The following is a 26169-nucleotide window of genomic DNA, read 5'->3' as shown; positions in this document are numbered from 1 at the left end:
CAGAAAATGACGTGTTGGAACATAATAAATAATTGAGTAATTATTTTATAACTTTTAATAGTTGAGACTTAACAAAATAACATTATATGATTAGATAACCGTTTTATAACTTTAATAGTTTTAAGAACTTAATAAAATTATCATATAATCAATGAATTATTTGTCTATTTTACCCTTCGAAATACTATACACTTCATTGATTTCATTGTATTATTTAATTCTTATCTTATCTAATTCGATATAGAAATCATTTATTTTTATTAAAAAATTGAGTATATAAATCCAAAATAAAAAATGTTAAAACAAAAATTAAATTTCGAAACAACAGTGGCGAGGACCAATAATCTATCGATAATAAGAGGATAAATAAATAAAAATGAAAAAAATGAGAATGGGAGAAGAAAATATGGATGAAGAAATTAAAGTTTAACTTAAATAATATATGATAATTTTTAATTTTTTTTAATTAATTTTTTATATAAAGTCGTTAGTTTTATTAAAAATATAAAATATCCACGTTATAATAAAAATTTAGAAATATAATCGTAAACCTAAAATATAATTATGATATTTTATTATTACTATTTAGGCAAAAGTTAGTCTCCTATATTACATAAGGACTAAGAAGAAAAAAATGTTAAAAACTTAACCAAAAAACTCGAATAAAAAAAATGAAACTACTGAAAGATCACTGACAAATCAAAATCAGAGTCAAGACGTGAGAAAACTATCCACGACGTAAAATGCATCCAAATCAATCAGAGGGTCCAAAGCAAGGAAGATCATGATAACAAGCAAGCGCCATCTGATCAGTCGTGACAAGCCAAATCCAACCCTGAAAAAAAAAAGATAAACAGAAACAATGGCAAAAAAATCGTAAACAATGACAAAACGCCGTAAACTACCAAAAGACAGAGAAAAACATGTCACATAGGCATAAGTAAACATGCCATAAAACATAAATAAACGTGTCACAACACATAATTATTTTTATTAAAAATATAGGTCAATTTTACTTATCAAATATGATAATTGTCATGATTTACATAAGATATCATTTTTTTTAATCTGGATTTAATAGGTATACGAACAAAAATCTCATAATGTCTGAATAATATTCATTTTGACCTATATTTTTAGAGCATATATCTCCTAATATTTCAGTTTGGGGTTAAAAAAATTCTAACGTGGATAAAACTGTAATTTGACAAATGATTAATGTTCTAAAATAGAGGCATTTTACACTAAAATAAAATACCGGATGTTAAAATGCTAAAAAAAAGGTGCTAAATTAGGGATGGACATGAGACCCAAATTCGACGGGTTCTGACCCAACCCGATCGATCAGGTATTTTTTTAAAAAAATTAGGATTGGTCGGGTTTGAGTTTGGGGTGAAAAATACCCGACCCTTTTTTATAATTTTACCTTATATATTTAGGAATATTAATAATACCCCTCTATATATATTTTTTTCAATTAAGTCAATATTTTTATTGAATAAAATAATATTTTTATTATTTCAGATCGGATTTTTAAGTTATATATTGGGTCGGGTCGGGTGAAATCTTATTTTGATGGGGTCGAGTCGGGTCTGGGTGGAGGATTCCTTGATATCAGGTTGGGTGGACAAAAACCCGACCCATGCTAATCCCTAACTAAAATGACTATTTAATCCAATATTAAAACCTTTTTATCATAAAATAAAACATTACAAGTAAAATGCTGAATAAGAAAGTAAGTGAAGTTTAATGAAATATGAGATATATTTTTTGACATTTTATTGAATAAATGAGGATAAAAAGTATAATCTCACATCCAACCCAATTCTCACACAAAAGTTAAAATTGTAAAAAAATATGCTCTAGGGTTGAGGGGAAAATCGATTAAAACCATTATATTTAGACGGGTACTCGAATTGATTTAGATTATCTTATAAAAGCAAACAAATAAAAAAATTTAAAATTTAAAATTGAAATAAAAGAAATTAAAATAAAAAATTAAAAATTAATGAGTAATAAAAGAAATTACCAAATCGTATACACAGCATGTTCTACGGTCAATAAATACTATTTTAAATTTTGAAAGTTTTTATACAATTAACTTAATTCGATGGTTAAAGGATGATTATTATATAGAGGTTACGGGTTTGAACGCTAATGACTAAAATAATTAATTGAACGTTTATTATTAAATAATTAAAAATATTTAGAACAATAATATTTTGTAATCGCTTGTTTAATAAAAAACCTTGAAAGTTTTTTCTTTTCGATATAAAAAAAAAGGCTATTTTAATATCCCATATATTTTTTTTAGAAGGAAGCTTGAGAAAAAGCGGTTAAGCTTAAACCCCAGTGCGGCGCTTTAGGGTTTTGATTGGGGCTTGGGCTGACTTCTGCTGTGTAGCAGTTCCTCTCTTTTGATTCTAAGAATCACAAATCTCATTCCCTCTTTGATTTTCAAGGAACAGGATGGCGAGCTCGATAGCTTCGCAGTTGCAGGCGATTAAATCGTTTATTCAACGACAGTGAACCTCAGAAGCGACCTTTCACTCGCCCTTCCGTTTTATTCAACCCTAAAGAGGCTGCCGACATCGATATCGACACCATTCTAAACATTGGATTGTCAGGTTAGTTTCCGTTGTGTAGTCCTTATGTTTCACAAAAGAATCTCTGTTTGGGTTGTTTTTGTTCGATTTCTGTGGAAAATATTTTGCTTCATGCTGTGTATAGGGCTAGAGATTCTAGTAGGCCTCGACGAAAGGTTTAGAAAACTACAAGAATGATTTGTTCAGTCTCAAGAGTAAGGAATTGGATAGAGAATTGATGGGAGTGGATGATAATAACCGACTTAATTCCTCGATAAGTTTGTATTTGCGGTTACTATCCGGACATCTTCAGCTTCCTGCATCTCTTAAAACACTCGAGTACTTGATACGTCAATAAAGTAAGTATTCATTTTTTTTGCCTTTTGATATTTTTTTTTTGAATGGTGAATTTATTTGTTTATTTATTGTTGTGATAATGTTGATGTGATTGGCATTTGCATTTTCAGGATTCATGTTTACAACATTGAGGATTTGGTTTTGTGTGTGCTTCCATACCATGACACACACATGCTTTTGTTCGTATAATTCAGTTAATCAACTCAGGGTACGGAGAACATGAGGTTCCTTTTTAACCCTTGATTATGATGAATGGTTTTGTAAATGATGGTTTTATATTTCTTGACTGGTACAGGAATAGTAGATGGAAGTTTTTGGATGGTGTTAAAGCATCCGGTGCACCACCTCCCAGGTCTGTTATTGTGCAAATGCATTCGGGATATGGGAGTTTTGGAGGCCTTGTGCAGCTATGTAAGTTATGCTGTATAACGTATGTGTAATTTGGTGGCTATTCCCATTAATTCTGACATGAATTGCTATCTCCTGTAGGCATCTCCAACAAAGAAATTTCAGGCATCAAGACCAGTGGTTAGCTTTTGCACTGCAGTTATGTTGAAGTTTTGGGTTGTGTCTCAACCATTGACAGTGATGTTGTGAAGAGAATCCATCCATTGTAGTCTGGTCTTCGAACTGGTAAAAAAGGAGGTCTGATCACAAGGTACTTTAAAGGCATGAATGTAACCATTTGATATTGCTTATACTATTCTTCTGTTGTTTTAGGGATTCTTTACACAACATTGATGTTGCTGATTGTAAGATGCAATTGGTATGATTTATACATTTTTTAATGTAGGCTGGGGCTTTGATGATTGTTGGATTACTAGCAAATAAAGTGGCATTGTCTCCCAAGCTTGTGAATAGTTTGATTCGAACAGTCACTGAGGTTGCTAGGGAAGATGTAAAGGAGTCTACTGATTTGCAATGGTTTCGGTTGTCCCTTATGGCTTTGATAAATCTTGTTCAGGTACAGCATCCTACTCATGCCAATTCTGTATTTTGCAAAAAGCATCTCATCCTAAATTCCTATTGTTTATGAATTTTAATTTCAATCATTCTCTATTGATGTGGTTTTGCCACTTCTCATTTGAGATTTACGTGCATATCACTTGTGATTTGATTTCAACTATTTTCTCTAAAGAGAGACTTGGCATCACTCTCGTGGATTTGTTTGTTTCAACTTCAACTGTTTCTGCATACTGTGAACAGTTTCTGCTGCTTTTCTCATGATGAACATGTTAGTTTGATGCAAATTCTCATATGGTCGCTGTTTAGCCATTCCGTCTCTGCTAAATTACTAAATTGAGATCTTCCTTAATACTTCTTTTCTTTTAAGGATCAGTTTATATGATAAACGGATGCTTTTGAACAGGTGCTCAATGCACCTTTCTTACAAAATGGGTCTAGTTGAAGTCACTTCATTTGAGAATCTAGTCATTCTTGCAATAAATGTTAGGTTCTATGTTATCAGCTTTGTCTTGTTTCTATTTTTCTACTGCTTTGTGTAAATTTTGCAGTCACAGTCTGTTGACATATTCCCAAAGAAGGCCTTGGAAATTTTGAGGGATATCAGGTTACTCCTTGTTTCTTTAAACATTGTTTGGAAATTTAATATAGTACTGCAATTCTATTGCCACCAGGTTTATTTGTAATTTAACTTTTTTGCATGCTTTAAAGGGATATTGGCGCGGTTCTTTTGGAACTATCTGAAGAGTTTAATATTGATAGATTCATTGCCATACTGGAAGCTCTGATTAATCAAAGGTTTGAATCTGATTAGATTTTCCTACTTGTCCTATTTTTTGGCACACTTGTTGCTTCTAAGCTGATTTTTGTTTATTGCAGTTCTTATGATGACTCATCTCATCTGCTTTAATATCAGTCATAGAAACAGTTCCTTTGAGGAATTTATGTGGATCATATTGTCTTGAAGATTCTACTAACATGCATGAAATTATCTGAGGGTGATGGAAAAATGGCAACTTCTGAATCAGGTATCTCTTATGATTTATCAACATTATTAATCAATTAAATTTTGTTCCACAGGTGCACATGGTATTATTATTTACTTGATATCTTTATTTTTTTTATTACGTTTGAACTCTGTTGGCGAACTTCTTTTCTAGTCATGCTTTTCCTTTTTAAATTCTAAAATATCACTTGAAGGAGAACTGTATGTTTACTTTTAACATGATTACTGGTTCTAATATGCTATTTCTAAATCATCTGTGAATTCTGTTGCAGTAACCTGGTCAAGAATGTTTTAGCCGCTGTCAATAAGAATTATCCATCACATTTTCGAGTTTCTGTTAGCAAGTTCCTAAAGGTCAGTTTAACTGTTACTCCATCATATCTTTGCTTGTTTGGTAACTTTTCATGCTTCTGGTCTTATGTTTTTGTTTTGATCCTTGTTTGTTCTACTAGGACGCCAAAGTACAATCCAGAAAGAAGACACCGTGTGTGAGTTATTGAGTAAATTTTGGATGGGAATTTGGATTTATCATCAGCCTTTTCAGAGTCCAAAATATGGTTTGCATCACACATCCTAAGGTATTATTTAGTATCTATTGTTAGGATCCGCTGAATATGTTCAAGGCTCTTATGCTTTGGTGCTGATGTAGCCGAGGTTCGGCGTGCTACATTTTCGGGGCTTGACCGATCTGCTATTCTTAAAATCAAGTCTCTTGATGCCACAGGTATTCATATGCACCATACATATAGTTTTCCTTTCTGCATTGTACTTATTGCTGCTTCATGCATCTAGTTGACATGATAATGTTTTTGTGGGTGCTGCAATAATTTTATGCCTTTTAAGAACTATATTTATGGGGCTGTTACTTTGATAGCACTCCTCCATACATATATTTTTCCTTAAGATGAATGTTGATGGGGTTGTTACTTTTGACTGGAGAAGAAGTGGTATTGGAGGAGTGCTAAAGGATGCTGAGAATAAGAAGTTGGTTTACTTCTCTAGAGCGACAGGACCTTGTACTCGATTCTTGCAGAGATTTTTGCTATCAAAGCTGGGTTAGATTTATTTTTGATTCAGTTTGGAGGGATAAGGGGTCCATGATTTTAGAAAGTGATTCACTTCTTGCTTTGAAGTGGATCAACAACCCGGAACTCTGCCCGGTTCTTTACGTTGATTTGATCACAGAAATTCAGAAGTCTGTGATGCAGTTTAATGTTATCACAAGGCATGTCAATAGATGTATTAATGGGGAAGCTGACTGTTTAGCTAAATCAGGATAGGTTAGTGAGTGATGAGCTTCTGGTTTGGTGAGATTGGGTCGGTGGGTTTGAAATGGAGGTCTTTTGTATTGAGTGTTTGCTTGGTTTTGGTTGTAATTCTTATGTTTGGTAATAAATATGGGCACCCTTTTCCCCCTTCCAATGATTATTGTGTTTCACAACAATAATTATGAAGGGGGTTTTTAACGGGGCCTAATTCCTATAAAAAAAGAACTATATTATTATATTTTTGAGTTTATTCAGTGTTGCTTTACTCTTCCTGAATTATCTGATCTGGTGATTTTTATACCTTCTTGCTGCAAATGAATTTGATTCTTCCCATTATTTGTTTGTTCTTCTTCGACTTCCTCATGACGTTTTCTGCTCCTTTGGTGTTTTTTCTTCAGTAAATGGAAGTCTCACTTATTTTTTGTATCCATTCAACTTTTTTAATATGACTTAAGTGCTAATTGTAGTGCAGTTTTTTAGATTGGCTAACAAGTAAATTGTTTCTTTTATTTTGCAAGAAGATATCATGTTTTCTTTTATTTATTTTTATATACTAGATTAATTATGTGTACATTAGATTTTTTCATTTTTGACTGTTGTTATTCCATGATTCTGTTGTCAGAGGTTCATGGCTATTAGAGATGCCATATTTTGCCAGCTTTGTGATGATGATTTAACTGTGGTTCGTGCTGGTCTGTCTGTGGAGGATTGACTGAATAATTAGTCCTTCAGATCTTCTCGAAGCATTACGTGATGTGCTTAAGAGATGTCTAAGTTTTCTGACATCAGGTCAGTAATTAGAATTTTGAAATCTTAACTGTTTCCTCTACTGCCTTTAAACCTCCTAGAGAAACAGAAAAAGCATCAGTACTCTATTGATTTATTTCTAATTTGCCAATTTACATCCTTTTCCAAAAAAAGAGAAAATAAATAGGTAAATGCTTTGTTATGAGGCAGTATGTATATTCCTTCTGCTTCTTTAGTGTATTTTATCAGCATTGCTCAATGATTTAATTGTATTAGATTTGAGAGTTCATTTGTTTATATATTCCCCTATTATTTATGGTGGATATTCAATGGTTGACCTAAGCAGATTATCAAGTATTCAAATCGGAGGACTCTTGTAACGGAAGTTCTTGAGTGAAGTCCTGCAATAGAAGTCCCTGGGTTATATGTTGCTCTTGAATTAAATCTGGTCATGTTATAAAAAGCAGTGGTAAAGTTTTATCAACTGGCTGGAATTTGTCCAATTGAATTTATAGAATAGCTGGGATTAACCCATCAGGATTGCAGAGGCATCATTTCTTTCTACTTATGCTCCTGATTTTCAGGTTCATCAGTCAATTCTACTTTGTCTTGTGATGTTGCTGTTTCATTCCTAGAGATTGCCGTGTTCAGCTTCCATGATGAGATAGATTATTTAAAAGAAGTTGCTTCCATGATATTCTCATTACTACTTATTCTGCCAGAGGTGCTTTTACTTGATTTCTTAAGGTGCCACAATTGGACCGATTAAGCCGTACTTCTGTTCTTATTGATGGGTGTTATTTCACCTGTATGCAGACTCATAGTTGAGCTTAAGGGTTTTGGATTTGGCCAAGAAAATAAATTGGCCATTTTTCCGGACTCTCGCAGCTGCATCTGGGAAGGAAGTTGTGAGTCTTGACTTCCTTTATTTATTGCCTCTTTTTGTTTCTTTGTAATTTTTAACTTTAAGTTAGGCATCCCTCCTAAAACCAACTGGTAATAGATAGACGGCTCACCTTGAATATAGATCATAAGAACCCCGAACTTAATAAATGTTGGATAACCCCACTTAACACACCCCTCACCTGTAGCTCAACAAGGGCTTTCACATGAATAATCTCCACTGGTGATCATCAACCTCACATGAGATTAGTCAGGAACAACAGAACAAACGTTGAATGTTGATATAGTATGCCAGATACCTTTTATGTTTATCAAGGAGGGAAAGCAAATATAAATTTGGGTTGATGAAGATCATATTTGAGTGTCGGATTTGTGTTATTTGGTCAAATCTTAAGTTTGAATTTCCAAACTGGAGCAACCTCCCTGTGGTAGTTTGTAAAGATCTTCTCCTAGTATATGAAATTTCTATATATTTATCCCTGAGGGATTGATAACTGCTGTCAAAATTTTAGGGGAATGGTACATTTAATTTAGGTGAAAGTTTAAGGTATTTGACTACTTTAATTGCACTCTACTTGTTCTTGCCTTTAATTCTCATTATTTAATTATAGTTCACTTTTCAGTTTATATTGGAGCAGAATACTTTGAAATTTTAAAAGTTGCAGAAGTTGCTCTCTGGATCATCAGTTGATGTGGAGGCTGTCGGCAGGTTTGAAAGAAAAATGCAGAAGCGTGGAAGTGTGTCTACAGTTAATATGGAAATTGTTAGAAGTTTATCGGAGGAGTTCTTGGTGCAACCTAATGAGTATATGCCTTGGCTTATCAGAAGTTGCAATAGCTTTAAATCGTCAAAGACTCTTCTCTTTTTGGTTCTGATGGAGTCATTTTCTATGTCAATGAAGAGTATGTTTTTTTTACTCTTCCATGGAATGTATAAGTCTTTGGACTTCCACTGTTATGCTAAAATTTTTGTTTTAATATATTTATTATGGATGATTGAATATGCGCTCTTTGATGCTTCTATCTTCTAACGAATATGTGGCTTTTGGTGGGTGATTTAATGTCAAATCAACTTTTTAGTGAGGAAATTTTGTATGCAATTTTATTGAACTATTTGCATCATCTCTCATCATAATTCCCTTTTCTTCTTCCCTGGTGTTGGTTTCTGCACTTTTTCTCTTATACTAAGTGCTTGTTCTGTATGATTTGTCTATTAGGTGGCAACTTTTTGGTACTCTTCGATTCTTGCTTTCCAGTTCTGAAGTCCGAGTGGGAAGCTATTGGCTCTATTGTTGGCATTTCTCTACAAGAGGTTAGAGTCAATTTGGATGCTATTTGGTGTTAAATTTCTCCTTTTTTCTGTTCAAATTATTCAATGCTGTGTTCTTTTATTTTGTCAGTTCAATGAAAGATGCTTGATTGGGATTGCAGAAAGTTGCTAGATCAGCTATTTGATGCTGATATTGATACTCTAAATAAAAATATTCTTACATGCGTATTCTGGAGGTTACTTGATTCAGCAGTCAATGCTGAAGTCTTTTTGGTCAGTGACCCTTTCTCTTGCCTTTTGTGGCCAATTTGATGGATGAGTTGCAATATCCTTACCGTTTCTTTTTCTTTCTTTTAGGATGATAGTGAGGAAAGCATAACCCGAGTTCAGGATTTCTTCATCTTTTTGTCGGGTTCTAGTTTGAAGAATGCATTCAAGAAGCACCTCCAACAACTTGTTGAGAAGCATCTGCATGACTTTCTTAGAAAGTGCAAAGTTTCACCAGTTCGATTTCTGTCTAGGTTTTATACAGCCGAAGGTGTTTTTCTGGTTTCCCCCTTTTTTGTTTTTCAGTTTTAAAAGGTGACATACTGACATATGCTTTATGCCTGCCCAATTCTATCATGTCTCCTGAGACCAAGTAATCTGGATTCTTTGCTAAATGAATCTGCCTCTCTCTAAGTTTCTTTACAAGAGTTACTATTGTAAAACTGTAATGATAATTAAGGTCTTAGTATTTTTTGTATATATACCGTGCAAAGTTACAATGTAAAATGAATTCGAGAGACTATACCTGATTCAATGATTACTGGTTGCTTATCTTATGTCATTGATTTTGCAGAAGTTCCTGCTGCAGTTCAAGTAGAGAGCCTTCATTGTTTCTCATTTCTTTGTTCTCAGCTAAATGATAGATTACCATTTGAACTTTTGGCTGAATTTCCCTCACTTCTTCTTCCACTCGCCAGCAACAATAAGGTTTACCATTTTTCAAATTCTTAAATGCTAGCTTAGCATCGTTTTAGAAGCTCATGATGGTGCCCTCATTTTTTAGCTCTTTGTTGTGTATAAATTTGTGAGATTCTGTTTTTAGGCTGCTAAGATTGCTGCCATGGACTGTGTTGAAAAGCTTTATAAATTGTGGTGTCAAGTGGACTTCTCCTGCAAGAAAAATGGTATGATGGATGATATTTTCTTTCATATGGTTACATTTATTAGTTTCTTTTCCCTGATTATAACAGAATTGGATTATAACAGGGAACACTGCAGTTTGGAGCCATTTTCTTGATGAACTTTTGGGCTTGATGGTTCAGCAAAAGAGGCTTATACTGTCAGACAAAAGTTTTCTCCCTTCTTTTTTGACATGTTTGCTTAGCTCGTCTTCCGACAGCATTGAGCAGAGGTATTGATGTGCTTTATTTCTTCTCTAATATAATTTGTTTATGGGCATGAACCATAATTAGTTCTGATTCTTTGTAATCATTTAGACAGCTCACTTATTGCTAAAAAGGATATTCCTCTAGCCTTTTCTTGGAAATGGAGTTAACAGTCTACATTATAAGTGCAATAATCAATTTCCATATGAAGTTGCATCTTGTATATTTAATAAATCTGATAGAAATAATATCATGACATACGAAATTGAGTTTTGTGTCGTCTTTGGCAAAATTCTTCTGTGCCATCCATGCTGTGTTGTTTTTAACGAGGATATTATCATGTTTCCACATTCAATTTCAGATTTAATCAATCTACCAGGGAGAAGATTCTGCTTTCATATTGAATACTGCTCTAAACCATTCTGAATCTGGAAAGGTTGCCCTTTTAGTTGTTTCCTATGTTTCCTTCCTGTTTAAGAGGAGGATCTATTCTCCTATGGATTATTGTTATTTTCATGCGTGAAGAGTGATAATGAGTTGAAATTTTTTACTGGCTTAATCTTGGTGGCAGCTAAAGGTTTTATCATTGCTCCAAGGATTAGGCAATGCGATTCTTCATGTTAAAGAGGTTGAGTCATTATTGTCTCTACTTCTTAGAAAGCGAAGCCAATGCTATTTTGACCTAGAAACTCGTCACACAAATTGTCAGAAACTGAAATTAGAATTCTGTGCTTGCTTTTGGAGGTAAGGGTTTTAGTTGTTGTTTTTATATGGCTTTTAGATAAGCAATCTTCTCCATTCTTTCATCATTGAATTTAAGTACGGTTTTATTGTCATAGATGTTTGATGATGATTTTGTCCTCTGTTTGTCCTAGATGTGTTTTATGCCCCCAGCATCTCCCGGTGGACAGTTTTCTGAACATGTATTCAAGGCATTGCAGGTATGAACCTCCTCGCAATTTGTGTCGTTGTATTGCGATATTGGGACATAATTCTAAGCTTTTATTTTTCTTGTTTCAGTTGGACTCTAAGTCTCCAGAAGACCCTGCCACAGTAGAACCCTGTGTTACTGTTTTACGGAAGCTCAGAAGTCAATTCTACATTGGCTTGACAAATGAGGCACAGGTTATTATTATTAACTTCTAGCACATTTTGTGGGACGGGTTACTTTAAATTTCAATGTTTTACCTACTTAATATATTGAAGTATGATACTTAAAATGGAAGAAAACAAATATGTATGTTCTTGTGCCATAACCTGACGAGCATCAGAGTTTGTATTATGTAAGTGGAATTGTTTTGGTAGATGTTAGATTGATAGTCTGAACCTGGGGCACGCCAGATCCTTCTTGAAAAAGTTTCTCATATGAAATCCATTGACAATCCCTTTGTGCAATTAATTAATAACTAATCCTGTATGGAATACTGTTTTTTCTCTGAAGTGAAAATGGTAGTTCCCTTGTGTTCTTTGAGTTCATTGTGTCTACCTAGGGTGGATGATTGTGGTTCATGATTTTTTATTTATAGTTGATGGGTGTCATCTGTATATCACGTAGGATGGATGTTTATCAATCTGTTTGTGCAATGATTGCTGCTGTTCATCATCTCAAAATAAACCTAAAATGCAAAGTTCATCTTGAGTGATGGTTTTTAATTAATTTTTTTGTTTGTTCTGTCAGGGTCATATGTTCCGGCAACTAGTACTTTTGTTTCGCAACAATAATGGTGATATTCAGAGTGCAACCAGAGATGCATTGCTGCGTTTAACTGTTTGTTCTTCTCTCTTCTCTTTGCATTCACTTTCCTTTCTCTCTTGATGAATCATAAAATTACTTCATGAATCTTCATATTGTTATAACCGTTATATTTGCTCTGCCAAGATTTTTTTTGATAAGAATGACAGGCCTCCTTAAAAACCTCCTTCTTGATCCAAGAAGGAGGAAAAGAGTGCCTTAGAAACTTTATTACTCCTCCGAAATTACATAAGATTTAACATAAACACCATACTGAAAAAACACAACAGACTAAGCTACTCAACAGAACCAAAAACCTAAACTCAAACGATAAAACGACTAAACATCAACCAATTCCCATCTTTGCTAAACTATCAGCCTCCCCATTACACACCCTTGGAATCAGTCTAATTGAGTGCACCCTGTCCGAGATAAAAGATGAAATCTCTTTAACTAATGGGAGGATAAAAACAGGGGCCAAAGCTGGGGTATGAACCCATTCCACAGCCGACTTACAGTCACTTTCCACAATCAAACCCAACAAGAAGACATATAGATTTCAATGCCTCTCTTAATAGCCTTTAACTCAGCAACCGGCGGGGGACCCTGACCTACATTTTCTGAAAAAGTCAGAAGGGAATTGCTATTCCAATCTCTCAAAATACCTCCTATACCTCCATTTGAGCCATCAAGTCTAACAGCTCCATCGACATTCATCTTCAAAAAATCCATAGGGGGTGGAATCCAGCGAGAAACCTGAAAATTGTAAATGTTGAGAGCTTTAATACCATCTGCAAGAGATGGATCACCAATCATCACATCCTCCTGAATAGGACACTTAGGATACTTGGCTAGAAACCATTTAGATAACCTGAATCTAGCAATAAAAAACAGACATCCTATCCAAGGGGGAACCTTCGAACACCATTGTATTCCTAGCTTTCCATATCGACCAAAATACTCTCCCGGGATAAATTTCCAAATCAACGATTTCCCCCTCAGCTCACCCCAAGAACATAGCAAAGAAGGTGGATCCTTTGGAAGGACTAAGGCTATATCCCAATAGCTTGCTATCTTGTTCCAAAGTTCCCAAACAACATCACACGAAATAAATAAATGCTGAACTGATTCCACCTGTTTTTTACAAAACGAACATAGAATTTCATCCCCTAGCTGCAAACCTCTTTTCACTAACTCCTCTCTCACTGCCATTTTCTAATGAGCTAGCTGCCACAGGAAGACTTCAACACGAGGAGGAGATAAACCCTGCCACACCCCTTTTACCCATAAATCGGACTCCCCAGACACCTTGCCGAGTTCCTTTCTACAAGATTTCACTGAAAACAGTCCATCCCCGCTTGCAGACCAAGAAAGAAAATCTTCAACTGAATTAGTCAGTTTAAAGTCCTTCAGTTTTGTCATTAAATCCAGCCACTGATCCAACTCCCAGTCACACAAATTCCTTCTGGTATCGATGTTCCACACCCAACCGTTCGAATCTGAACTTCCAAACTCAGCGACCATACCCCATTTATTTGTTGACAACGCATACATTCTAGGGAAAAGATTTTTTAAAGGAGACTCATCAGCCCATGAATCCGTCCAAAATGCAATAGACTTTCCATTTCCCAGTTTCAACATGGAGTTAGATCTGATACGTTCACCCTCCGAGTCGTTCTTCAAGAAATTGGTGGCTATCCCTCTCCAAATCCAAGAAGATTTGGGCGAAAAAACCTTACAAATAGACATGGAATTACTACTTACCTTGTGCCTGCAACATAACACACTTTTCCACAAAGTATTTTTTTCATTGGCGAACTTCCACACCCATTTTCCCAAAAGAGCCCGATTAGATAGGTTCACATCAAGAACACCAAGGCCACCACAATTTAGAGGCGTGCAGACTGATTTCCAATTAACCCAGTGTATCTTCCTTTTGTCCTCATTATCCCCCATAGGAAACTGGCCATTAAAGAATTAAGCTTCTTACCAATTTTACAAGGCATTCTAAAAAGAGATAAGAAGAATATTGGTAGGGATGTTAACACCGACTTTAATAAAACTGTCCTGCCCGCCAATGAGAGACAATTAGCTTTCCAACCGGCTAGTTTGGAACTAAAATTCTTGAAAACTGGATCCCATAAGGCTTCTGAGTTTTTCTTAGCACCTAGAGGAAGTCCCAAGTAATCTGTTGGAAGAGAATCAATAGAACAGCCCACCGAAGATGCCCATTCTGATAAAACTTCCTCTTCCACATTAATACCAAATAGCTTACTCTTAGCTAGATTAAGATGCAACCCTGTCATAACACTAAAAATCCTCAATACTCTCTTGACATTTTTAATCTGGGAGAGAGATGCTTGACAGAAGATGATCAAGTCATCTGCAAATTGTAGATGTGTCAATCGAACAGAATTTTCAGATTCCCCAATAACAAAGCCTTGAAACAGACCCCTGTCCACTGCTTTAGATATCATCAAATTAAGCAGCTCACCTACAATGTTAAACAGTAGCGGAGATAAACTGCACCCTTGCCTAAGTCCTTTGGCCATGTGGAACTCTTCCGATGGAGACCCGTTTACGAGAACTGAGATTGAAGCTGTTGAAATACACTGAGATATCCACGACAACCATCTCTTACCAAAACCCATCTCTGACATTATTCTGATTAAAATTGGCCATTCCACGTAATCATAAGCCTTACGAAAATCTACTTTGAAGGCAACCCCTTTTAACCCTTTTTTCCTCCAGTAATCAATCCCTTCGTTTGCTATAAAGCACAATCCAGCAACTGTCTCCCTGTATAAACGCAAACTGAGAGTGACTAATAATATCACCAACACAACAACTCAGTCTCTTCGAAAGAACTTTAGAAAGTATCTTGTATAAGCTGCCTACAAGGCTGATTGGTCTAAATTCCTCTACACTGTCCGGATTAAGCTTCTTCGGAATAAGTGTGATAAAAGCATGGTTTATACCGTGCTCCCATTTCCTTCCAAAATAGAAATCTTCAAAAAATTTCAACACGTGCTCCTTAAAAATCGGCCAGCAGTTTTTAAAGAAACCCATGGTGAAACCATCTGGTCCTGGAGCTTTAGAGCTGTCTGATGAAACTATAGCTTGCCAAATTTCCTGTTCTAAGAAGTGCTCTTCAAGCTTCTTAGACTGATCCCCTGATAGCTTAGCAAAATCCAGTAGTAAATCCTCCGTTTCCAATGTTGAATTGGAATTATAAGCTGCCTTGAAAAATTCTGAAATATGTACCTTTAATTGTTGAGGATCTGAAACCACACTCCCATTTATCTTCAAGCTTAAGATTTCATTTCTTTTGCTTCTGTTCAGAGCAGACAGATGAAAAAACCTTGTGTTCCTATCCCCCTCCTTGATCCATCTCGCCCTTGACTTCTGAAACCAGATACTTTCTTCTGTCCTATACAACCTCCATAGATTTGTCCTACACAGCCTCAACTGATCCCACTCCTGCTTCGAAAGAATTCCACCTTGAGCTTTAAGATCCAATTCATTAATATTCCTCTCTAAATCAGAAATCGACTCAGGGATCCCAATAAATTTACTGCTGGACCACTTTCTGATTGAATTTTTAGTACCTTTTAAGATACTGAAAATACCCCTTTTATTATTTCTCCCCCTCATAGCAAGCATTGAAGATTTAACCAATTCCTCAAATCCTTCCTCCTCTAGTAAATAATTAAAAAACCTGAATGGTTTCGGTCCCCAATTAACAGCTTTGTCCTCTAATGAGACTGGATTATGATCAGATAGGGATTTAGGCAAGAGACTTTGCACTACATTTGGAAAACATGACAGAAACGTCCCAGAGATTAAGAACCTGTCTAGTCTTTCCCAAGTCGAGTCTTCTCTATTATTGCACCAAGTATACCTTCCTCCCACCAAAGGTAGATCAATTAAATGTGATTGTTGTAAGAAGTTTCTAAATAAATCAATAGAATGCCAGTTTTGTGATTTTCCCAACTTCTCGTCCGGATCAAGATACACATTAAAATCTCCCCCAATACACACTAACATATTTTGAGCCGAAACAAACTCCAACAATTCCCTGAAAAAATCTTCCTTTTCTGCTTCAATTGATGGACCGTATACATTGATAATCAGACACTCTTCACTTGAATTTCTGAACTTCCCAAAGACTGCTATGAATCTGCCATTAAGATGGCTGTTCGAAACTTCAAAATCATTTTCATCCCACATAATCATCAATCCACCAGCAGATCCCACTGCTGGCGCAACAATCCCTCCTCTAAGGAATCTCCCCCTATCCTTCTTTTAAGAGCCAAAGAAACAGTTTCTAGTTTTGTTTCTTGAATTAGAATCAAGTTCGGCTTATTCTTCTTCACCAAATTAGCTACAACTCTTGACTTTTCCTTTTTTCCAAGACCCCTTACATTCCAAGAAATAATGTTGACATTTATCATAACAAGAAGATCTACACCAAATCCTTATAGCTAGTCAACAGAGAAATAGAGACTAAACCCCTGACTTCCCCTGTTCCCTACTCTCAGCCGAACCCTCTTCAAGGTTGATAATTTTGTCCAAAAAAGCCTTCTTCCCATCTTTGAAAGAAATTCCTAGAACTTTACATACTTCCCATGTAACCATCGCTTCCTCAACCGCCTTCGAGAACTGAGGAGTAAAAACAAAAGGAGAATTAACCATATCAACTGCTTCCCTTGTTAAAACTCTTCTCTCCCTTCTTTTAGACCTTCCTGACCCTACAACAGAGAAAGGAACTACTGCCAAGACCTCCGAAGAACTATTACAATTATTTGGTGCCACATAAGGGTTCTGATCATCAGCTGCACCATTTAAAATCACTTCCCTTCCACCTTCCATATTTATTGAAGGAGGCTGCAAATCCTTTCTCACCGGAATACCTTTGTGTTTATTCTCAAACCAGTTAATTCTCACCCTCGACCTGGTATAATGTCTTTTATAGCTGGCCATTCTCCTCCTCTCTATGGGCAAACTTTTGGGACAAAGTTTTCTTCTCTGCTGGAACAACGATCTGTCTCTATCCCTAATCAGTTCAGTTCCAACCCCCCTACAATAGTCATTTTCCAAGACTACTACTTCCTCTAACAGATCCTTATTTGGCTTATTTGAGATCCCTTCAGATTGAGACTGTACTCTATCCGTGAACCCACCCTCAATCGAAATATGTTTGTAACCTGACAAATCAGTATTCGAACTCTGCAGTTTTGAGTCTACCAAAACAGAATGCTGAAACTCTCCTTGAACCTCCACCCTACTTAATTTAACATCATGCCCCCTGGAATTAGATTATTAGCTGGTGAATCATACTCCCTATTAGATTGTGAAGACCCAGCAGGCAACAAATTTGGATTTAAGTCTGCCGGGACATTAGCCCAATTCTGCACCTTTAGTTTATCCGAATCAGATTGCTGCTGAGAACCTGCCAATTCCACTCGAGACTCCAAACGGTTACCATATCCCAGTTTTAATAAATTAACAGCTGGCCCAGAAGGTACTATTCTGTAGATATTAGTATTGGACTCACTCGAGCCCTCTAAATGGGCTTCTTCAGATTCATTAATAGAGACATTCCTTAGACCAAGGCCCCTATAGTCCTCTTTAAAATTCAAATCTTCTGCAGAAAAACCTGACACCTTAGCACCACTAGGTTGACTTTCTCCTTCCTGCAGCATTAAATTTTTACATCCACTGCCGCCTGCCACTGTTGTGCAGACATCACCTACCAACCATCTGTCTACTGTGTCCCTAGAATTCTCAGCTGGCAATTGTGGGCTACCTACTCCACCTGAACTCCGGACTTCTTTCTCTTCCGATGAAGAATCAACTCTAGACACACCATCTCCGGCCACCTGAAGAATTTCTGCAAAAAAACTTTCCTGTTTAGAACTGACCGATCCCACACTAATCTTAACCTTATACGATCTCCCATATGCACCCAAGGTAACAGAATCCTGTATATCATAAGGACTCGCCACCCTCAACAAAGCTCTTGCCACCGCCAAATCCTCTCTTCTGATCGTTGACTCATGAATACACACCAATTTCCCCCACCTTGAGACCAGCTTTTCCAAAAAAGATACATTACAACATAGTAAAGGGATTCCATACAACTCCACTGAACAGAAAGCCATCGGGACTCCATCTACACTCATAAGTGGATCAAGCCAGTCGAACCAAAGTGACACTTCATCCCTTCTGTTTTTCCACGCCTCCTCGAACTCTTCCTTCGACCCAAAGGTTATAATGCAAGAGTTCCAGGTATAACCCCATTTAGTTCCCTTGACCTTGATCCCTTTACTAGCCAACCCCTTCACTACTGTCCCCAGATCAAAATGGGATTTAATGATCCCAGTTATTGATCTTTTCACCCAATCATATTCGTCTGGGGGAATATGCATTTCCCACAAATTCCTCACCCCTACTTCCTTGTCTTTATGGCCTTCCCAAATCACTTTAGACGCCGGACCTTCTCTCCTTCCATCCAAAGATGCTAACGCATCCTTGTAAGATCTCTCATCTCTCAGTCGGCTATAAGATTTTGATCCAGCTCTTCTACTCCGATGCGTATCCTTTTTCCACTTATCAACTTCCTTACTGTCGTTACTTCTACCAGCCTGCTTTAGTCTCTTCTTCTGGTACTTAGCAACTCCTACTGAGATTTTCTTACCATCAATCCAGATACCATTAATATTTGCTATCGCCTTCAACAATCCATCCTCATTAGCAAACTGGACGAAAGCAAACGTATAATTTCTATAATTCGGCTTGTTGGAATTATTCGGAATGTAGACACGAACAACACTCCCCTGTTGATGAAAAATTTCCTTAAGAGTTTTCCTAGTTACCCTTTTACTCAGATTGTCAACGAAAACCGTCCACTCCTCACCGGAAAACTGACCAACTGAAAACCTCTCTCTCTCTCCCACTTTCTCCCTGACACTCTCTCTCATCTTTCAGAAAATGGAAGCACATTGTTTATTGCATTTCCAAATATTACTCCTGATTCACTTGTGCCTAAAATAACCAGATATAGCATTTTGCTCTGCCAAGATAATAGTTCACATTTGGTTGATCTTGAAGTTGTTGAAGAAAAATAGGACTAAACTGTACTAAATTTTGCATGTCTGTTGAATTATGCATGGAAGAGATTTTTAGATGTTTTCTACTGTTCTGTCCTATGCTTAATGCAATTTGATTATGTGAAAATAAGTTCTTGGTTTTCAGTGGCATCCAATGGTTTGTATCAATAGTACAATGATGAAAGACCAAATGCACCTGAATGTGTTTTTTAGTTGTTTGAAGAGGGTTTGATTAAAATATCATGTAACTTGGAACTTTTCATGACAACAAGGTCATTTTTGAATTATGATAAATTTATTATATTTCCTTCATGTCTAGGTTCTATGTTAAACAATATGTCCCTCTAGGAGACCCTTTTTATTGTATGAAGGCAACTGTAATAATCAACTGCTTTCTTCTGGATGTCATAGATTGCTTCATCTACAGTAGGTGAGATGCTTTATCTTGTGTTGAAGGAGGATTCACTCGTAGTTGTTTCAGCTCATGGAAAGAAGAAAAAGAAATCAGCTGAGAATCCAAAGTCTGGTTATGATTTAGCTTCTACTGGAGAACAAACTGTCTATTTTCTGTGCTCCCTTCTTGATGTGTTGCTTCTGAAGAAAGACATACCAAACAGGTATGCATATAACTGATGCTTCTATATCTGATCAATGTGTTTCTGATTCTGGATTTCTGTGATATTTGTTCAACCATCAAAGCCTTGCCATTTTTAATCAAGTCTAGATATTCTCCCTCAAAATAATTGCATTTATTTAATGTTTTAGGCAGTTTATTGTTGGCCCCTTATTTAAGCTTCTTGGGAAAGCTTTCTCTGATGAATGGATACGTGATGTTCCCACTCAAGATGAAAAGTGGTTACAAACTTCTGGTGTTCCTCAGTCGAAGTCTACTGCAATTTTCTACATACAGCAAACGTTATTGTTAGTTCTGGATGATATTTTCAATTCATCCATGAATGAAAATAGTCCCCTTAAGGTATGCCTCCTGTTGTGCAGTTGAAAATGGTGTACAACATTCAACTACTTTGGTTCCCCTTTGTTTGTTCCTTCTCCCTTTATTGATTTTTAGATAACAACTATGTCATGGCAGGATGGTATAGTAGATGAAATTGATATCAAACTGCTGGTTGATTGTGCTCACTTGACAAAGAATGGAGCAATCCGTAATCATGTTTTTACACTGTTATCCACAGTGGCAAAGTTAGTTCCTAATAGAATATTGGAGCACATAGTGGATATACTTACTGTTATTGGAGAATCAGCAGTCTCACAGGTTTATTAAACTATCTGCTGGCTTTTTATTTACTAGACTGTGTGTATCCAGTTGGTCAAATTTCTCATTGAAAATGTGATATATATATATATATATATATATATATATATTTTGAATATGAAATATTGCAAAATTTTCAAAATCTTATTTGCATTTTGCAGTGATAATTTATTTATTAATGATACTGTTCTTAATATCTACCTACAGATTGATAGCCATTCTCAACATGTATTTGAAGATCTTATATCTGCTGTTGTTCCATGTTGGCTATCTAAGACCAACAATACAGAAGAATTGCTTCAGGTAATTTTATCTTAAATGTTTTCTTTCCTAAGTTATATCCGGATGTGGGTGTTACTAAATACTTTCACTTGGCTTGTTCAGATTTTTATAAATATATTGCCTGAAATTACTGAGCATAGGAGGCTGTCAATTGTTGTGTTTCTATTGAGGTAACATCTGGACTTGGAACTTGATCATTCTAGTTGGGTTTTTCAGTGTTTGCTTGGATTAACTTTGTCTTCTGCAGGATTCTAGGGGAGAGTGATAATTTGGCTTCATTGGTTGTCCTCCTCTTCCATTCGTTAGTTTCAAGTAAAGGACTATCTTGCCTTACACAGACATACACTTCAGATAGTTTGTTGTATTCAGCACGCCAAGACTGGGAGTATTCCTTTGCCATACAAATATGTGGGCAGTACTCATGCTTGATTTGGCTTCCGTCTCTATTAAAGGTTCTACAATTAATGAGTTTGAATGATCTCTCTCAAGAACTGTTTATGCAATTGGTGTTCACCATGGATTTTGTTTTACACAAATTGCAAGATCCAGAATTTGCATTGAAGCTTGAATCAAGGGAGAATTCAGATAGTATCCAGGTAGGAATTCACTTTAGAGTTTCTCATGCTTTATAGTTAGCTAAAATATTGCAGTTATCAAGCCCAGAGTTTCAACCGGGTGTTTTGTACATGTGCATTTATAATGATATATTACCTAACTTTATTTATTTTCTAATTCGGATGATATTATTTTTCATTTTTGACAAATTGCATGACACTATGCTATCAGTTCAAAAATTCTATGTATCTAATTGCGTAATAGTTGTGGATAGACTGAAATAGGGTAATATTGAGTTGAATTGGTACAATGTTAGGCTCAAGCTCAACACAACAAAGGAGATACATACGTCTCACTAACATTCAACTTTCAGTTGAGTATTAAAATACTTGTTAATTGAGCCACTTGACCTCAAGCTTATCTTAATTATGATTGAGTTAAGCCAAGTATTAACCCAGTTGAGGTAACTCAAGTAAGTTGGCTGGTTTGTACTTGTATTATGAGTGAGGGTCATTTTTTATAAACCCACTTTTCAACTATTCAGTGACAGAAAGAGTCTTGTCCGCACTAATCCTTTTACACAACTATGGTAGGTTAGATTTTGCTTATGTTTTTAGATGATTTAATCTAGGTTGCTTTGTTTTATTAATGCTAGTGTAACCATTTCTGATCTATGCTTTGTGTTTCGATGATTATGAAGGGGTTTTTTAATGAGACATCCAATTCCTATAAAAAAAAAACTATCATTTTAAGCTTTTATGCAACTTGTTTGCGTGACTAAGGTTCTATTTATTTTTCTGATTCTCATTTTATTCTTAATGTAGTCAGCAGCATTATATGGATATGAATATTGTTTTGCTTATTGCAGAGAAAACTTGGAGAACTTGTAGAGCAGGTTGTCTTTCTCTTACAAGTTGTTGATAATAGAAGAAAGAAAATAGGCATTTCGGTTACAAGTTGGAAAGAATTTAAGGCATGTGTGCAATCAATTTTGAAGATAATTACAATGAGTATGATGCCTAACACTTGCTTTGAATACATCACCAAATTACTTCGGAATGCAGATATCACTGTCCGAAAAAAGGTAGATATGGCTACTTAGTCTGATATTATTCTGTTTCCATTATATTCGGGATTTTTATTTTTGGGACTGAGATTTCTTCCATCATGAAGTTTTTGATTTTATAGGGGGGAAAATGAAAATTTTGAATGTCACTGTGTTAGTCTATCTCAAAATGCTTGTTGTTGGTCATCTTTATACCATTTTAGATTCTTAATGACGACCTTATTATTTAACCAATAAAATTGTACTTGCAAACAGGCCCTTGAGATATTATGTGAAACAGCGAAGGAGCACGTCTCTGTTAAGTCAAAACGCAAGGAGAAAAGAGAACTGGATCCAAAGTCAAATAGCAATGAGCTCCATTTGGATGATATTTCACTCAAATCTTTTCAGAAGATGTGTGCAGAAATTGTTCAGATAGTTGATGGTTCTATGGATGAATCAAATGCTTCATTGAAACTTGCTGCACTTTCAACACTGGATATTCTGGCACAGAGGTTTTCTTCTAATCATTCAGTCTTTGGCATGTGCCTTGCATCAGTTACAAAAGGAATTTGTTCAGAAAATATGGCTTTCTCTTCCAGCTGCCTTAAAACAACTGGTACATTGGTTAATGTTCTTGGACTAAAGGCACTGGCTGAGCTTCCTTGTATGATGGAAAATGTTATAAAGAAGTCCCGTGAAATTTCTGAGGGTTCTAATTTCAAAAGCGGAAGTGCTGAATGTACTTCCATTTTGCACTCAATTCTTCTCACTTTGGAGGCGGTTGTTGAGAAGCTTGGGGGATTTTTAAACCCTTATCTTGGAGATCTCATAGAACTCATGGTACTTCATCCTGCGTATGTGTTGACATCAGATCAAAAGCTGAAAACAAGAGCTGATTTAGTGCGAAAGCTCCTGACTGATAAAATCTCTGTAAGTCTTCGATTGTTATTATTTTATACTTTTTTGTTTTCCCTCTCCCCATCTGTAAATTTTCAATTATACTGTCAGCTAATCCTTGTTATGTTTCTTCTGATTTTGTTGCCAGGTTCGACTTACTATTCAGCCTTTGCTAAAGATATACTCGGGTGCTGTTAAATCTGGAGACTCAAGCTTGGTGATTGCTTTCCAAATGTTAGCGGACCTGGTTAGTAAAATGGACAGGACAACAGTTAGTGGTTCCTATGCAAAGATTTTTTACCAGTGCATGGTTGGTCTTGATCTTCGCCGGCAGCAGCCTGTTACAGTTCAAACTATCAATGTTGTAGAAAAAAGTGTCATCGATACAATAGTATCACTTACAATGAAACTTAGTGAGAATATGTTTAAACCTCTTTTTGCCAAGAGTATTGAGTGGGCTGAGGCAGAGTTTGAAGATGTTGCTGGTAGCGGAACTGGTAATATTGATAGGGCTATATCGTTCTATAGCCTGGTTAATAAACTTGTGGAGAATCATAGGTCAGTAATTCTTTATAAAGTTTCTTATATATGTTTATATATATATATATTGTTTCAGAGTAATGGTCAGCTTGGGATTTTCTTTTCTTAGTGTCGTGTGGTTCACCTTCATCTTCGTCATTCAGATACCAGAATTTTCCCTTTGAATTCCTTTTTTCGTACAGCTTGTTTATCTATACTTTGTATATTGAAGGTTTCTGGTCCTAGATTAGTCCAACATTTTCATTTGTGACAAGTGATGCATGAATTTATCAGTTATACAAATTTGATTGAGGTGCCGTTCTAGGCTATCGTACATAGAACTTTTATCATAAAAATGCTGCAATATGAGTTCTCCGTTGTTTAGACTGATTCGTTTGTTTTAAGAATTTGGTTTTTATTCATATATCAACTGGTTTAGAATCTTATCCTTCCATTAATGCAGGTCTCTGTTTGTCCCCTACTTCAAGTACTTGGTCAAGGGTTGTGAACAGCTGCTTGGTGATCCTGCAGATTTCACAGCTTCTAATTTAGTTCGGAAGAAAAAGAAAGCCAAGGCCCAGGGGGATGGGAATCTCGGAACCAGCGTATTGTCACATAAAAGCTGGCATCTTAGGGCGCTGATCTTATCATCACTACATAAATGTTTTCTCCATGACACTGGAAGGCAGAAATTCCTTGACTCATCAAATTTTCAGGTCTGTGAATCTTATTTTCTATATGCAATTTTTATAGTGCATGGAGTATTTTCTAATTATGTTTACATCATATTTATTAAGTTGGAAGATACATGTGTATATATATTTCGAGCGAATGTCTAGGTGACTTGGAGCAGTAAATAATGATGTTTCCTACTAGGGGTGCAAACGAGACGAGTTGAACTCGAGTATTGCTGAGTTCGACTCGAAAACTCTGAAATGGAGCTCGACTCGAACACTCTGAAATGGAGCTCGACTCGAAAACTTGCGAGCTTAAGGTTTTCAAGTTTGACTCGAACTCGAAATCCTGAACTGAAGCTCATGAGCAGCTCGAAATGAAAAAAAATTCTTAAATTTAACTCGATTGAAACCTCAAACTCGAACCTGGACCTTAAATACATAAAAATCTTATTGTATTTTAAAAAAAAAATCAATACCTAAATGTTAATAGTATTAATAATTTATTTTTTAAAAAATAAAATTTTAATATATTATATTTTCGAGCTGATCACGAGCTTTTCGAGTCGAATATCAAGTAACTCGTTTCGGTTTGTTAAGAACTTGAGTCGAGTCCATTCGATCCGAGTATTTATCGAGCTTTGATCGAGTCGATCTCGAGTAGCTAACGATCTGTCTCGTCTCATTTATAGTCCTATTTCCTATCATGGCTTCATCCGGAAGCAGCTCTCGTGAGTGAAGTGGTTTTGTGATAATCTTATGAATTTCAACTGTTGGACGCATACATGAAGTGGCTCTCTACTTGTTATCAAAGCTTCTGTTTCGTGTCCCGTCTTAGTTATAAATTATGAGCAACAAATGGCTGTTGAATGAATACTATCATAATTCATTCGGTTCATGAATAGCTTATCCTGTTTCCGATTGGTTTAAACTGATGAAACGTTCCCAAATTCATATGCAGGTTTTATTGAAACCCATTGTTTCTCAGCTTGTCATAGAGCCACCGACTTCTATCGATGAGAATCCTGATGTACCGTCTGTGAAGGAAGTAGATGACTTGCTAGTTATCTGTATAGGTCAGATGGCTGTGACCGCTGGAACCGACCTACTATGGAAGCCTCTGAACCACGAGGTGGGTTTCTTTTCCCCTTGTTGAGCATGAAATTGCCGTCTTTCCGATGGTTGCATCAAGCTCTGACCCTAATTTGCCGAACCTGTTCTTGTGTATGCTGAAATTACTGCAGGTGTTGATGCAAACTCGGAGCGAGAAGATACACGCTCGAGTGTTGGGGTTGAGAATAGTGAAGCAGTTTCTGGACAATTTAAAAGAAGAATACTTGGTACTGCTGCCGGAGACCATCCCGTTCCTGGGCGAATTGCTGGAGGATGTGGAAGTGCCGGTGAAATCGTTAGCTCAAGATATTGTGAAGGAGATGGAGAGCATGAGTGGTGAAAGCCTACGGGAATACCTCTGAAGACGTTTAGGAAGAAGCTTTAGGGCCAAATTTTTTATGATTAAATTATCCAGTGTTGAGTAACTTGTTTTAGTGATTGAGAGATGAATAATACCTGTTTAATTATGTTTTTTTATTTAACAAGTATAAT

General features: G+C 36.1%; 1 pseudogene; it reads left to right on the top strand.

Annotated features, from left to right (window-relative positions):
- The first annotated feature begins 2454 nt into the window (after positions 1–2454).
- LOC120149261 lies at positions 2455–26169 on the top strand (annotated as a pseudogene).

This window comes from Hibiscus syriacus, unplaced genomic scaffold (assembly GCF_006381635.1).
Source record: "Hibiscus syriacus cultivar Baekdansim isolate YM2019G1 unplaced genomic scaffold, ASM638163v2 tig00110999_pilon, whole genome shotgun sequence".
NCBI lineage: Eukaryota > Viridiplantae > Streptophyta > Magnoliopsida > Malvales > Malvaceae > Hibiscus > Hibiscus syriacus.
Note: the sequence above shows the minus strand (reverse complement) of the source record. Positions and strands in the feature narration are given on the sequence as shown.